This window comes from Symsagittifera roscoffensis, chromosome 10 (genome assembly GCF_963678635.1).
Source record: "Symsagittifera roscoffensis chromosome 10, txSymRosc1.1, whole genome shotgun sequence".
NCBI classification, from domain to species: Eukaryota; Metazoa; Xenacoelomorpha; order Acoela; family Convolutidae; genus Symsagittifera; species Symsagittifera roscoffensis.
The window spans coordinates 1,293,506-1,310,726 of NC_087071.1; the positions used below are offsets into that span (position 1 = coordinate 1,293,506).

The window sequence follows — 17,221 nt, forward strand, 5'->3', positions numbered from 1 at the left end:
TGGATCAAAATAACTTGTTCGCCTAGAGTGCGGAACCAGTTTGAAACTAGTTATTTATAAAATTTTTAATTCACTGTAAAATATTATTAAATAACCAATCATAATTATTAACTAAATCTTACACTATATTGGTAAACCTGAAACCCTTGGTTCAGAGAAATCAGAAATAAAGATAAAAGCTGGTTGCATTCTTCTCTCCTCTAACTTCGCCGTAAACCAGTATACAGGTTACCAGTAACCAGTAACTTCGCAGTAAGCCAGAGTTGCACGAACCTATTCGTCAGAAAATAGAGAGCGCTTATAATCTTGCAATGCTTTGGGCAGTTTTCTCAAAAAAAAACATATAATCGGTAAAACTTTGGCGTCAAACTGTTTCGTGATTTTTAGCTCTTTGCAGCAAAAAATTTTGGAAATCGTGCTTTCCCTAAACAAAAATTGCTCCTCATTTTGCATAAGTTTTTAGAGCATTTCAAAACAATTGCTCGCACTATTCAAGTTTTGCTTCAGGCATTAATATCGAACCAGTAATTATCTTAAAAAAGTAGGAAAGATGGGTCCCTGCAATAAACATTACGAAATATGATTTTGCAGTTTTTTAGAACAGTTTGTGATCAATTTTTGCTACTATTTTTTTCGAAAAAAAATATAACTTTGTGACTCAGCTTCTATATGCTTACCTTCAAATGCATATATTTTATCAAAAAAATCTGTAGAATTTAAAAAAATCAAACTTGACAAAATTTTGTATTAAACCATTTGTTGCCTTTAAAAATTTTCAAACGTCCTTTTACTATGTCAGATTTTATGCGATTCAAAAAATCAAAAATTACAAATCTCTTTCAAAAAAATTTGATTTTTTTTAAAACAAGTTATGAATACTGTCCAAAATATAACAAAACAAAGAACGATCCAGCTAATTAAATTGAATCTGCCGACTGTTGTTAAGTATCACCACACATACTCACACTCACACACACATATATATGCATATATCTAAATCTTCTGCAAGAAGAAGCTCACAGAAAAATCAAAAATCGAGTCTTATATCGGACATAATTTTTTAGTAATTGGACGTTTTTGTGAATAAATGTGAAATTTACTACGAGAGTAGAAGGATTATTTTTTAAAAAAAATTTTGAAAAAAATTATTTCTGAAAGTAAAACACTTTTCTGATGTGTTGTGAACTAAGCCCTCTGTTTCATTTTTAAAAAGGTCGTTAGAATAATTTACTGTTTCAGAAGATTACCCAGAAGACTCTTGGCTCATACAATCCAGAAAGGCCAAACAGCCATATCACTTGTCAAACTCTACCACCCGCTGACAGCCAATTGTATTCGCTAGTTGCAAAGCAGGAAAAATGCCTACACAAATTATATTTTTCAGACCCATTTTTGACCAATTCGGACCACAACTTTTTGAAAGGGTTTGTCAAGCAATCAGGATGTCGTGTTTCAAAACTTAAAGTTGAAAGATCTTTTCCAACTTGCTTGAAATCAAAAATATCAACCAGCAAAAAACGGCTTTGCAAATTCGACGATTGCGTTAATAACAAGTTTGCCGTAATTGCATCATATCAAGTATTCAAAGAGCGATTGGAGATGTTTTTAAGATATTACGCGCAGTTAATGGATCAAGATGAGCGAATTAATTTGGTTTTATCAATTCTGCCAATTGATGAAATGGTCATTTTGGAAATGAAAGAATTGTTTTTCTTGGAAAAATCATCACAAAGATTTCACGTGGTTAGATAATTCCATTAATTTTGCTGAAGATTTTTTAAATTTCCTATTTTCATTCAAAATTTTGAGTTTTTTGTCTATAAGGTTGATTTTTTTCTGTACACCAATTTCGAACGAAGAACTAAAGAGCACCCACCAAAAAAAACTGAAGTCTATCTTTTTTAAAATAACCGTGAAATGAGCAAAAAATACCAAACTTTCTGGTTGTTTACTCATTTCATCAAAAAGTTTTTGTTTCGATAAAACTACGTTGAAATAAAATTTTTGATGATAGGACAAGTAAAAAAATTATCCGTTTTTTTCTGTCTTTTTTTTGAAAAAATGGCGGAAAACCGGAATACTGGTTATTTTCCGCTAATTTCACGGTTTTCTTTGGAAAAAATTGCATATTTTTCTCTGCAACTTTGGTCAATGAAGTGCAGAGAGATCTATAAAAGTTTATTAGATAAAAAAAACCACGTATAAAAAAATGGAAAACTAATCTTTACAAAAATAACTGTGAAACGAGCTGAAACTTTCACCACTCATTGGAGTTTAGAAATGTCTTATTGGGTCAGCGTGGGATGAAAATGAACGCGCTATAGATTTTTAACGCGTGTGCGGCGGCTTAACCCGGCGCAAGAATTCAGAATTTTTATAAGTTTTCAAACTTTCTACAGATTAGTTTGAAAAAAAAAGAAAAAGGTGGAACATTCAAAATTTGCCTGTTACGAGCAATCTTGTTTTACATTTGAAATCAATTTAAACTGACTATTTTAAGGACATCTCTACATAATCTCAATAAAACCGATCTCAAATCATTTCTCGTCAGTGCGGTCAATTTATCTTAGTATGATCGTAAATCAGTGCTGATTTAAATTATCCGGACAAAACGAACAAAACTTGAATTTTCAAACGCGTTTTTCTCAAATTGGGTTGAAATCAGACAAAAAGTGAAGAGAACAAAAGTTGCTTAGAAATTCATCAAAATTACTATGGTGCTATTTTTGTCCGAAATTCTCAACCAAAATTTTACCCCAAAAGTGGGTCATTTTGGCTTTTTTCAATTATTCAAAAATTACACTGATACTTTTGTGTTAATTGATGAAAAAATTACATCAAAAGAAGCCTCCTAGATAGCCCAACAAAGTTTTGGAAGGGTTAAATCTCCAAAAACTAGTAAAGAGACAAATTTTTACTTGATAGTCCATAAATGTGATTTTTACTAAATAAAACCCACAATCTCAGTTTAAAAACACATTTTAAACAATTTGCGCAAACTTCTGGAGATTTAACCCTCCTTAAACTTTGTTGGTTATGTAGGAGATTTCTTGCGATTTAATTTTTTCATCAATTAACAAAGTAGTTTCAGTGTAATTCTTGATTAATTGAAAAAAGCCAAAATGACCCATTTTTGGGGTAAAATTTTGGTTGAGAATTTCGGAGAAAAAATAGAACCATAGTAATTTTGATTAAATTCTGAGCAACTTGTGATCTCTTCACTTTTTGTCTCATCTTAACCCAATTTGAGAAAAACGCGTTTGAAAATTCAAGTTTTGTTCGTTTATCCGGATAATTTAAATCAGCACTGTAGGTGTTACGAAATAGCTCAAAAAATATATACTACGATTTTTAAAAAACAATCATAATCAGATTTTTTTTCGAAATTACTTTCAATTTACGTTTTAATCAAAATGAAAAGGTTTTTTTATTTCTCGAGCAGTTTATAAATCTCATGGGTTTAGATTTATTCGTAGTGTCTTTGTAGCCATATATAACCAGTAGAACTATAAAATCCTCTCTCGAATTTCAGCTCATCGACAGCTCAACAGTTTTTTCCCGTGGTCGGCTATTGAATAAAGGCGCCACCGAAGCTACGAGAATATTCGGCGAAGATACGACTCTATTTCTGACAGATATCGACATCTTCAGCAACAAGCAATTCTTCCAAAGATGTCAGACATATACTGTTCAAAAACGAAGCGTCTATTTTCCAGTTGTATGGAGTGAAAAGAAACCTAGAAATTCATCCAGTTCGCAGACACTCAGAACCAGAAAAATTAACGAGGAAATGTTGACGCAAGTGATTGATGAAAATAAGGAAACCGGTTTCTGGCGTTGGTACGGTTTTGGCATGGTTTGCATAAGAGCCTCTGATTTCCGAGAAATTGGCGGCTTCCCAGAATACTCTAATTGGGGACGAGAGGACAAAGAGTTGTTCAACAAGGTTGTCAAAAGGGGATTGGCTGTTTTCAGAATGGAGGACCAGGGAGTTCTGCATAAGTGGCATCCTAAGACCTGCACCGATGCTGATAAAAAGCACACCACAACTTGGTTTCGATGGCTTAAAGGCGACCCTTCAGATTGCGAAAAAGTGAGAGACGCTCACTACTAGCTCAAACTAATATGTTACAACAGTGTAGCTCACCTAATCATTATGCAATCGGTACTTGACTAATAGTCACTGAATGAGAAAAACTGTGCCTTTTGCAACCTCTTCTCCACAACGGATGTTTTTAATTTTTTGTGTTCAATTTAGGAAATGCGGAAAAATAATGAATAGGTTGATCGAGAATTTTTTTGTCGTATTTATCGCATGGGCGGGTCTGGGATTTTTGCGAGGGGGTGGGGAGATTTTCAAAAACTTTTCGGAAATTTCGTCGACTTTTTTCATGTCCATCAAATTGATTTTCCGAGCTCTCCCAGAGCACAAAAAAATCCTTTTTGGGCAAAATTTGTGCGCTGCAGGCAAATTTTTTAAGAAACGGGCCAACAATAGTAACTTTTTGGGAAAGTTTGACCAAAAAATTGCGTTTTTTTCATTGCGCGTTTTCCGCCTCAAAACAAATACAATTGGCGCCGAAGGCGCCTTAGAAAAATTTTAGGGGTTACCTCCAAAAATGGCTATCTCAGAATAGAACAAAAGGAGGACCCTCGGGATCGGCAGGGGTTCGAATCCCTGAGGAAAAGGGTGTCCGCCCCCTCTAAATTCGCCCCTGTATTTAGGCATAGAGTGATGATCGTGTTTCATTTTTGATCTCAGTTGAAATTGTTCAGCTAAATAACATATATTTGAGTGCCTAGTTCAAAATAATTAGTAATAAAACAATAGATATAAATGGCAATGTTTAGCGTTTTAATTTAATCTTATGGTTTTTTTCCCGTATCCAGTTTTAAGCGTTAATAATCGATTATTTTACTGTTTTAGTTTCACTCTCACTGAAGTTGAGAAACATTCGATTTATTCAATTAATAATTGATTAAAGTCTCTCTTTTTGAAATCAAATTATAATCAATTATAATAACATTTTTGTAGATTATAATCGATTTTTTATCCGTCTATTTTTCTATACAATTATATTCAATTATTTTTGATTATAATCCATTATTTTTATTCGAAGTTCTAATTCATTAGTTTTGCACAAAAATTCATTGTAATCGATTATAATTGGTATTAATTCCTTTTGTTTCTTCTTTTTGCCATCGAACTTGCATCTGAATAGCCCAATTTTTATGGTTTTTGTAGACGTTGGTTCCTTTGAAAAATGAGTAAACAACTTAAGAAGATTTCTAATCAATTCAAAATTATAAGATTTTTTTATTCATTTCTTCTTCATTAGAGTTGTTTTAAGATGCTTATTTTAAGCTTTTTCAAACACCAAAGATCAGAATCGAAAATGATTAATTTTCTTGATTGAATCAGAAGGTTTTTTTTCACTTAACGCGGGAACCTTTGAAGTATATTGAAAGGATCTCTATGAAATTTTTGTTTTGTGGTACAACTTTGTGTTTAGATGAACCAAAGTGTGACAAGAGATCTATCTTTTAGAGATTTTGTTATTAGCAAAAAATAAATAAACCATTAGATACAATTCAAATATCGTTTTGCTTTGACAAAATTTTGGCAAAATGAGAGATTATAATTGATTTGAATGGATTATATTTGATGTTAAGGGTTTTTTAAATGAACTATAATCAATTATAATCGATTATAAGAGATTTTATTCTCTTGGAATTTGTCACGATTATAATCAATTATAAATAGTTTGAACATCTAATTTTGGTAATTATAATCGATTACACTCGTCCAAAAATCATCATAATAGTCAATTATAATCAAATACTTAAGCCTAAAAATGGATGCGGTATTTTTTGAGTAACACAGGGAATAAGTGTTACAGCTCCGTGAATGAAAACTGTATGTTATAAGTTTGTGAAATTAATCCAAGTATGTGGAAAGGAAGCATCAAATCAAAGTGCTTGAATTGGTTTCAAAAAGCTGATACAATATTGAACAGAAATTTCACAAAAACTTGGAAATGAAAAAACAAAAAGAAATCTAGAAGAAAAGAAAAAGGAAAGGTTTATTTTAAAAACTTTTAGCTTATGATTTTATCAATTTTGCCAACCAAATGATTGAAAACTAAATCTGCGAGAACACAAAATATTGCATGGAAATTCTTATCTTCTAGGCAACATGAATCTTTGATTCCAGAAATTTTTATCTAGTGCCATGAATTTTGAAGAAAAAGACAAAATATTTGTGACCGTTTTTTCCTCAGACAAACTTCAATTTTTTGATTAAATATTGAAGCTCAAAGCTCAAATTGAAAAATTTTTTCACTTGTGATCAGTTAGCGTAAAGTCATAATGGTTTAAACTTGGCACTACTTTGACGATTCGATCACAATTTAAAGTCGTATAAATAACGCGCGATTTTGTTTGCCCTTATTAAAGCGTAGGCGTCAAATTAAATCAATCCAGGTTGAAATGATGCATTCAGCTTACTGTGAATAAAACTTTACGAGAACAAAAAAGTTCGTTGTGTTTCATATTGTAAGAAAGGATAAAAAAATGTATAAAAAAGGTTATAAAATTTATAATATCCCACTTTTTACAAGAGAGAAAGCATTATAGAATATCAGTTAAAAAGCAAATTGTTGCGTCGTTAGAACTCCCCGCACTCATGAAAAATGTAAAATGATCGATTATATTACAATTATAATTTTCGTGACATTATAATCAGTTATAACCTATTAAAATTGATTATAATTTTTACGAAAATGTCTTATAATCTGTTATAATCTCCTATAACCTCTTAAACCTATTTTAATACTTATCAAAATAGGTCAAACAAATCTCAAAGCTAGATATCTTGTCACTATTTGGTTCATCTGAACACAAAAGTTATCCACGAAAAAAAAGTTTCATAGGGAAGCCTTCATTTAAGTTGAAAGAACCCCGCAAAAGGTGAAATATAACTCTTCTATAGAAATCATGAAATTGAAGCAAAGATTTTTTGGTGGTCAAAAATTTTTAAATGTGCATTATGAAATAACAATAAAAAAGAAAAAAAGGAAAACAAACGTTATAAATTTGAACTGATTTGAAAATTGTTAACACAGTTTTCCCATCTTTTACATAAATCAACGTCTACGAAAAGCATAAAATATAAGCAATTCTTGTGGAAGGTCGAAAACAAAATGGGCAAACATAGTGATTATATTCAATTATAATCGATTATAATGGACTTTTCTGTAAAAAAAATATATTAGAAATTTGGATGAAAATAATCGGTTCTAATTTATTACATTTTATTATAACTGATTTTATTTGATTTCAAAAAGAGGGATTATGAAAGTTTATTACTTGGTTAAAATCCTTTTTTCTCAGTTGTCGTAAGACTGGTACTAAAATCATAATAATATCGACAATTTACGCTTGAAACTGGATGCGGGGCAGTCTTAGCATTCATCTTTTTGTTCTGATACGAGCAATCTTGTTTTTTTTTGGAGATTTGTTTTTCCTCTAATTTTTCAGGTAAAAGAAGTCATCAGGTTCAAATGTAACAAACTTGAAACAGACTTTAAAAATTTGTAATCAAAATTAGTAATTGTTTATAAGACTTGTAAAACAATCTTGGCTGCCCTTTTGTGCTTCGTTAAATAAGTGAAGAAGTTTGTTGAACTAATTTTGAAAACTTTTCCTTTATATTTTCTTTTGAAATACTTACCTCCATCATTGTGAAAAAAACAAATTGCTAACTCTGCCTATCACCGTTTTAGTTTTTGTCTGACCAATAATTCGTCATTCAATCCGTCAAAGTTTTTAATTCTCTATTTTTTTAAGCTCTGGCTGGGTTCTGTTATTTTCAGATTCGGCATATATGCCTCCAAACCGTATGTGCCAAATTGATTTTTTTTATTGTAAAAGATCAAGCAGACCAAGTTTTTTATTTCAAAAATTATGCAAATGAGGATTAGGAAGTTTTTTTGTTGTAGGCGAGGGTAGGCGAAGGAGGGAGGGGGTACTGTGCAAGAAAATCTCGACGTTTTTTCATGTTCGAAATCAATTTACTGAATTGAGATTCGATATTCTCCTCGTGTTAGGTTTTCTTCACCGCCATTTCTTCTTTTTGGTTGACTTTTTTCCAATTTAATTATGGCCGATTTCAGTTCGGAGTTGAACTTAAAGTTTATTCATTTCCAAGTTTTGAGTGACTGAAAGCATTCGGCTTTTGGTTTTCTTGACCCTTTTTGATTTGATATTTGTAAAAATTAAAACCAAGTTTAATGGAAAAAGACAAACGCTACTGACATGTTCAGCGAAACCAGGATAATAGCAATATCGTTCCGAAGTTGTATGAAGCAGAAACTCCCGACATTTTCCAAACTGGTTTGAACAAGTCCCAATTGAGTTTTTGTGGAAGTTACAATGCAGAAAAGTTGAGCCAAGTAAAAAGAAAGTAGCATGCTGCTAATGATGGAGCCTGTCGTCGCCGTTTTTTTTTCGTTTTCTAACTCGAAAAGTGAAATCTGAAATAAAAATACTTTCAGACATTTTACTGTACCATCAAATGTAGTAAATAAGCATCACTATTTTTATAACTACTATGCAATGGCAACAAAAAATAGGCAAATTTTTTTTTGATAAATTGCCAAAATTTTTTTTGATACCATATGTCCTATGAAGTAATTGTTAAAGTACGAGTCTTAGTAGATCAGGGTCTATGTTACCCCATATGTCCTATGAAGTAATTGTTAAAGTACGAGTCTTAGTAGATCAGGGTCTATGTTACCCCATATGTCCTATGAAGTAATTGTTAAAGTACGAGTCTTAGTAGATCAGGGTCTATGTTACCCCATATGTCCTATGAAGTAATTGTTAAAGTACGAGTCTTAGTAGATCAGGGTCTATGTTACCCCATATGTCCTATGAAGTAATTGTTAAAGTACGAGTCTTAGTAGATCAGGGTCTATGTTACCCCATATGTCCTATGAAGTAATTGTTAAAGTACGAGTCTTAGTAGATCAGGGTCTATGTTACCCCATATGTCCTAAGAAGTAATTGTTAAAGTACGAGTCTTAGTAGATCAGGGTCTATGTTACCCCATATGTCCTATGAAGTAATTGTTAAAGTACGAGTCTTAGTAGATCAGGGTCTATGTTACCCCATATGTCCTATGAAGTAATTGTTAAAGTACGAGTCTTAGTAGATCAGGGTCTATGTTACCCCATATGTCCTATGAAGTAATTGTTAAAGTACGAGTCTTAGTAGATCAGGGTCTATGTTACCCCATATGTCCTATGAAGTAATTGTTAAAGTACGAGTCTTAGTAGATCAGGGTCTATGTTACCCCATATGTCCTATGAAGTAATTGTTAAAGTACGAGTCTTAGTAGATCAGGGTCTATGTTACCTCAAGATGTCTCTAATCTTAGTAAAAAGAAAGTAGGGCGCAAAGATCCATTACTGCTGATTCGTCCATTATGCTGATTTGTCCATTACTGCTGATTCGTCCATTATGCTGATTCGTCCATTACTGCTGATTCGTCCATTATGCTGATTCGTTCATTACTGCTGATTAGTCCATTATGCTGATTCGTCCATTACTGCTGATTCGTCCATTATGCTGATTCGTCCATTACTGCTGATTCGTCCATTATGCTGATTCGTCCATTATGCTGATTCGTCCATTACTGCTGATTCGTCCATGATGCTGATTCGTCCATTACTGCTGATTCGTCCATTATGCTGATTCGTCCATTACTGCTGATTCGTCCATTATGCTGATTCGTCCATTACTGCTGATTCGTCCATTATGCTGATTCGTCCATTACTGCTGATTCGTCCATTATGCTGATTCGTCCATTACTGCTGATTCGTCCATTATGCTGATTCGTCCATTACTGCTGATTCGTCCATTATGCTGATTCGTCCATTACTGCTGATTCGTCCATTATGCTGATTCGTCCATTACTGCTGATTCGTCCATTATGCTGATTCGTCCATTACTGCTGATTCGTCCATTATGCTGATTCGTCCATTACTGCTGATTCGTCCATTATGCTGATTCGTCCATTACTGCTGATTCGTCCATTATGCTGATTCGTCCATTACTGCTGATTCGTCCATTATGCTGATTCGTCCATTACTGCTGATTCGTCCATTATGCTGATTCGTCCATTACTGCTGATTCGTCCATTATGCTGATTCGTCCATTACTGCTGATTCGTCCATTATGCTGATTCGTCCATTACTGCTGATTCGTCCATTATGCTGATTCGTCCATTACTGCTGATTCGTCCATTATGCTGATTCGTCCATTACTGCTGATTCGTCCATTATGCTGATTCGTCCATTACTGCTGATTCGTCCATTATGCTGATTCGTCCATTACTGCTGATTCGTCCATTATGCTGATTCGTCCATTACTGCTGATTCGTCCATTATGCTGATTCGTCCATTACTGCTGATTCGTTCATTATGCTGATTCGTCCATTACTGCTGATTCGTCCATTATGCTGATTCGTCCATTACTGCTGATTCTTCCATTATGCTGATTCGTCCATTACTGCTGATTCGTCCATTATGCTGATTCGTCCATTACTGCTGATTCGTCCATTATGCTGATTCGTCCATTACTGCTGATTCGTCCATTATGCTGATTCGTCCATTACTGCTGATTCGTCCATTATGCTGATTCGTCCATTACTGCTGATTCGTCCATTATGCTGATTCGTCCATTACTGCTGATTCGTCCATTATGCTGATTCGTCCATTACTGCTGATTCGTCCATTATGCTGATTCGTCCATTACTGCTGATTCGTCCATTATGCTGATTCGTCCATTACTGCTGATTCGTCCATTATGCTGATTCGTCCATTACTGCTGATTCGTCCTTTATGCTGATTCGTACATTACTGCTGATTCGTCCATTATGCTGATTCGTCCATTACTGCTGATTCGTCCATTATGCTGATTCGTCCATTACTGCTGATTCGTCCATTATGCTGATTCGTCCATTACTGCTTATTCGTCCATTATGCTGATTCGTCCATTACTGCTGATTCGTCCATTATGCTGATTCGTCCATTACTGCTGATTCGTCCATTATGCTGATTCGTCCATTACTGCTGATTCGTCCATTATGCTGATTCGTCCATTACTGCTGATTCGTCCATTATGCTGATTCGTCCATTACTGCTGATTCGTCCATTATGCTGATTCGTCCATTACTGCTGATTCGTCCATTATGCTGATTCGTCCATTACTGCTGATTCGTCCATTATGCTGATTCGTCCATTACTGCTGATTCGTCCATTATGCTGATTCGTCCATTGCTGCTGATTCGTCCATTATGCTGATTCGTCCATTACTGCTGATTCGTCCACTATGCTGATTCGTCCATTACTGCTGATTCGTCCATTATGCTGATTCGTCCATTACTGCTGATTCATCCATTATGCTGATTCGTCCATTACTGCTGATTCGTCCATTTTGCTGATTCGTCCATTACTGCTGATTCGTCCATTATGCTGATTCGTCCATTACTGCTGATTCGTCCATTATGCTGATTCGTCCATTACTGCTGATTCGTCCATTATGCTGATTCGTCCATTACTGCTGATTCGTCCATTATGCTGATTCGTCCATTACTGCTGATTCGTCCATTATGCTGATTCGTCCATTACTGCTGATTCGTCCATTATGCTGATTCGTCCATTACTGCTGATTCGTCCATTATGCTGATTCGTCCATTACTGCTGATTCGTCCATTATGCTGATTCGTCCATTTCTGCTGATTCGTCCATTATGCTGATTCGTCCATTACTGCTGATTCGTCCATTATGCTGATTCGTCCATTACTGCTGATTCGTCCATTATGCTGATTCGTCCATTACTGCTGATTCGTCCATTATGCTGATTCGTCCATTACTGCTGATTCGTCCATTATGCTGATTCGTCCATTACTGCTGATTCGTCCATTATGCTGATTCGTCCATTACTGCTGATTCGTCCATTATGCTGATTCGTCCATTACTGCTGATTCGTCGATTATGCTGATTCGTCCATTACTGCTGATTCGTCCATTATGCTGATTCGTCCATTACTGCTGATTCGTCCATTATGCTGATTCGTCCATTACTGCTGATTCGTCCATTATGCTGATTCGTCCATTACTGCTGATTCGTCCATTATGCTGATTCGTCCATTACTGCTGATTCGTCCATTATGCTGATTCGTCCATTACTGCTGATTCGTCCATTATGCTGATTCGTCCATTACTGCTGATTCGTCCATTATGCTGATTCGTCCATTACTGCTGAATCGTCCATTATGCTGATTCGTCCATTACTGCTGATTCGTCCATTATGCTGATTCGTCCATTACTGCTGATTCGTCCATTATGCTGATTCGTCCATTACTGCTGATTCGTCCATAATGCTGATTCGTCCATTACTGCTGATTCGTCCATTATGCTGATTCGTCCATTACTGCTGATTCGTCCATTATGCTGATTCGTCCATTACTGCTGATTCGTCCATTATGCTGATCCATCCATTACTGCTGATTCGTCCATTATGCTGATTCGTCCATTACTGCTGATTCGTCCATTATGCTGATTCGTCATTTACTGCTGATTCGTCCATTATGCTGATTCGTCCATTACTGCTGATTCGTCCATTATGCTGATTCGTCCATTACTGCTGATTCGTCCATTATGCTGATTTGTCCATTACTGCTGATTCGTCCTTTATGCTGATTCGTCCATTACTGCTGATTCGTCCATTATGCTGATTCGTCCATTACTGCTGATTCGTCCATTATGCTGATTCGTCCATTACTGCTGATTCGTCCATTATGCTGATTCGTCCATTACTGCTGATTCGTCTATTATGCTGATTCGTCCATTACTGCTGATTCGTTCATTATGCTGATTCGTCCATTACTGCTGATTCGTCCATTATGCTGATTCGTCCATTACTGCTGATTCGTCCATTATGCTGATTCGTCCATTACTGCTGATTCGTCCATTATGCTGATTCGTCCAATACTGCTGATTCGTCCATTATGCTGATTCGGAAGCAAAAGTCGGATACTCTGTGTTGTTCACTGTTTCGTTGGTGCCCACAAGTTCACCTGATTCTTGATTTTAAAGATGGAACAAAAATATTTAATTCATAAACATATTGTGTAATTTATTTAGGCACTGGAGATACATATCAGGACGGTTATTGCCTTGTGTTTTGTTATTTATTTTCTTTGCATCTAGTAATTCTATTTTAAAGAGATAGAAACAGAAAGATGATAGAAAAAATTGTTTAAAAACTCGAAAATTGAAGTTTTTTCAACAGTTTGTTGAAAAACTTCGTTAAAAATGAAATTAATTATGCAACTGGTAAATACTTTTACAGAGTTTTGTTAGAAAGATGGCAAAAAAATTAAACCAATTTTTGCAAACATGTTAAAAACTCTACATCAATTTTTGCACCATGCAAAAATTTTCATAATATTTCTGACACACTTGTTAAGAAAACCAAAGAAAATGTCGCAAATTAAGCAAAATTTTATTAAATATTTTCGAATTTTAAAAAAAACTGAAACAGAATTTTCTTGCGCTGTTATTAATTGAAGTAAATCAAAATCTTTGTTTCAATTTTGATCGTAACGAAATCTCTTTTTTGCATGTGTGTTTTTCAAAATAATTGGAAAAACAATGCATTAAGATAAGGAATCGCACTCAAAGTCATCGATTATAAAAAAGTTTTAGCATTTATTTAACAATTTTTTTTCAATAAATTTGCAATTTTTGCATTTGCGTAAGAAAAAAGAAGTTTGGTTTTTGAATTTATTTTTTAAAAAATCATGAAAAATGATTCATCGTTCAAAACTTTCTCAAACAAATTTGCGTATTTTGAAAAAACTTTACAAATTTTGCAATATGCAAAAATTTTGATGTTTTTTTGCATACTTTTCAAAAAAAAATCAACGAAAATCTTGCAAATTTAGAAAAATTTCATTGAATATTTTCTCATTGTAAAGAAAACTGTTCCCAGATTTTCTTGCACTGTTAATAATTAGAATAAATGAAATTCTTTTTTTAAATTTTGATGGTAAAGAAATCTCTTTTTTGCAGTTATATTGATCAAAAACATCGGAAAAACATTGTATTAAAATAGGGAATATCACTCAAAGTTTTTTACAAAATTTTTTTTGCAATTTTTGCATTTGCATAAGAAGAAAGAAGTTTGGTTTTTACATTTATTTTTTAAAAAAACCATGAATAATTGTGCAAAAATTTTTTTGAAAAATTTTCGCAATTATGTAAAAAAAGTTACAAATTTTGCAATATGCAAAACTTTTCATAATTTTTCTTGCATACTTGTTTTTAAAAAAAAAAAAAAGTTTCGCATTCGAAGTAAAACTTTAAAAAAAATTTTCGCATTTGAAATATTAAAGATTTTTTTGCAATTTTAAAAATTAAAGTTTAGGAATTTCGTTGTTTTAAGTTTGACCAGTGAAATTTCTATTTTTGCACGTTACTAATTCAAAAACATCAGAAAAACAGTGTATTAAGATACGGAAAAGCACTCGAAACCATCAATACTGATAATTTCTAAACAATAACAAAAAGTACTTAGATATATGCTAATCAGGATATAAATGAAAGCAGAGTAACTCAAATGCTTACGACCATACCATGTTGAATGCACCGGTTCTCGTCCGATCACCGAAGTTAAGCAACATTGAGACTAGTTAGTACTTGGACGGGAGACCGCCTGGGAACACCAGGTGTTGTAGGTTTTTATTTAAGGCCAAAGTAAAACTTTAACCTTTTACGTTAAGAGTCATTGCTGTTTAAAGTTCGGTGATGTCAAAAAGTTAAGCCTAATCGGTTGTGGTGCAAATTTTTTCAACGGGTCAAATTTTGGCCGAAACAATACAAAACCGAAAAATTCATTTGCAGTATCAATTTTGTGCACATTCAGCTGCTGACAGGTCAAAAATAAAGGAGATAACTTTTAGGGTCTTTGAGTTATAGTCTTTTGAATTTCGGTGATGTCAAAGTTAAGCCCAATCGAGCCTGGTGAATTGCGCCAACGGCCATAACTTGCCCAAAATTTTTAAAACTTCCAAATTATATTAATTGGATCATAAGATTATGGTCGAATCTTGAACGACTGAGTGAATGAACCGATTTCATCGGACCAACACAAAATTATATGCTTTTGAAAACTCTGTGATGCCAAAATTTAAGCCTAATCGATTGTTATGCAAAAAATGAATTTTTCAAAAATTTTGTTTTCTTTTTTGTTTAAATTTCCCTTTTTTTTATTCTTGTTTCATAAGTTTGAGCTCAGGGAAATTCCAAGGAGCTTAAAACGACATTTGTAGCTCAAGTGTACGTGGAGTAATCTTCAGTTAAAACTTTGGGGGGACCCGATTTTCGGCCATTTTGGACGAAAATCGGCCTAAAAGCTAACTTTATTTTAGTGCAATTTTTTCTTGCATTTTTCAAGAGAATTGGGCTGCCCTCCGCTGTCGTAGAGTGCATTCGAAGAAAACTTATCAAATAGATTTGAATACTTACCTATTTAATAAGTTTATCACAACAATTAGGCTAAAAGCAACTTACAGTATCCTGGCTGGTATTCAATCATATGCCACTTACAGTGAATGTGCGGCTATCATGCCATAGATGGTCATTCAAGGCACCTTGTACACGCTCCATAGGTTTTGACCAGCCGATTTGGCCATAAAACACATTGGGCCAAAAAAATTCCAAACAATGTCAATTTTCAAATTTTTGTTCGAAATGCATAAAATATAACGTGAGCGTGCAAAATTTTACATGGTATAAGAGCATATTTTTACTCTCGCGCGAGGGCGACTGTTTTAAAAGTAATGTTCATAGACATATGCTAGTCAGGATATATATATATATATATATATATGAAAGCGGGGTAACTCAAATGCCTACGACCATACTATGTTGAATGCACCGGTTCTCGTCCGATCACCGAAGTTAAGCAACCTTGGGCCTGGTTAGTACTTGGATGGGGGACCGCCTGGGAACACCAGGTGTTGTAGGCTTTTATTCAAAGCAAAAGTAATACTTTTAGTTTTATACGCTAAAAATTATTGCAGTTTAAAGTTTGGTGATGTCATCAAGTTAAGCCTAATCGAGCGTGGTGCAAAAATTTTCGATGGGTCAAATCTTAGCCAAAACAATACAAAACCGAACGAAAAGTTTTTTTTGCAGTATAAATTTTGCGTACAATCAGCTGCTGATAGGCAAAAAATAATGGAGATAACTATTGGGGTCTTTCAGTTATAGCCTTTGAATTTCGTTGATGTCAAAAAGTTAAGCTCAATCGAGCCTGGTGAATTGCGCCAACGGCCATAACTTGCCCAAAATTTTTAAAACTTCCAAAATTTATTATTTGGATCATAAGATTATGGACGAATCTTGAACGACTGAGTGAATGAACCGATTTCATCGGACCAACACAAAATTATACGCTTTTGAAAACTCTGTGATGCCAAAATTTAAGCCTAATCGATTGTTATGCAAAAAATGAATTTTTCAAAAATTTCGTTTTCTTTTTTGTTTAAATTTCCCTTTTTTTTTAATTCTTGTTTCATAAGTTTGAGCTCAGGGAAATTCCAAGGAGCTTAAAACGACATTTGTAGCTCAAGTGTACGTGGGGTAATCTTCAGTTAAAATTTTGGGGGGACCCGATTTTCGGCCATTTTGGACGAAAATCGGCCTAAAAGCTAATTTTAATTTAGTGCAACTTTTTTCTTGCAGTTTTCAAGAAAATTGGGCTGTTCTCCGCTGTCGCAGAGTGCATTCAAAGAAAACTTATCAAATCGATTTGAATACTTACCTATCTAATAAATTTATCACAACATTAGGCTAAAAGCATCTGACAGTATCCTGTCTGGTATTCAATCAAATGCCACTTACAGTGAATGGGCGGCTATCATGCCATAGACGGTCATCCGAAACAACATGTACACGCTCCGTATGTTTGAATACCCGAATTGGCCATAAAACACATTGTGCCAAAAAATTCCAAACAATGTCAACTTTTATAATTTTGTTCGAAATGCATAAATTATACCGTGAGCGTGCAAATTTTTACAAGGTATAAGAGCATATTTTTACTCTCGCGGGAGTACGAGTGTTTTAAAAGTTATCTATATAGACATA

At 34.1% G+C, this 17,221-nt stretch overlaps 1 protein-coding gene and 2 non-coding genes across 3 annotated transcripts in view; 2 read left to right on the top strand and 1 right to left on the bottom strand.

Annotated features, from left to right (window-relative positions):
* LOC134855519 (eukaryotic translation initiation factor 4E-like) overlaps positions 1-17,221 on the bottom strand; it is a 461,161-nt gene that overhangs the window by 439,526 nt on the left and 4,414 nt on the right. The window lies entirely within an intron of this gene.
* On the top strand, positions 14,690-14,808 carry LOC134855772 (5S ribosomal RNA). The gene has a single exon (XR_010164627.1). It is a non-coding gene; the product is annotated as a 5S ribosomal RNA (ribosomal RNA).
* On the top strand, positions 15,980-16,098 carry LOC134855712 (5S ribosomal RNA). The gene has a single exon (XR_010164570.1). It is a non-coding gene; the product is annotated as a 5S ribosomal RNA (ribosomal RNA).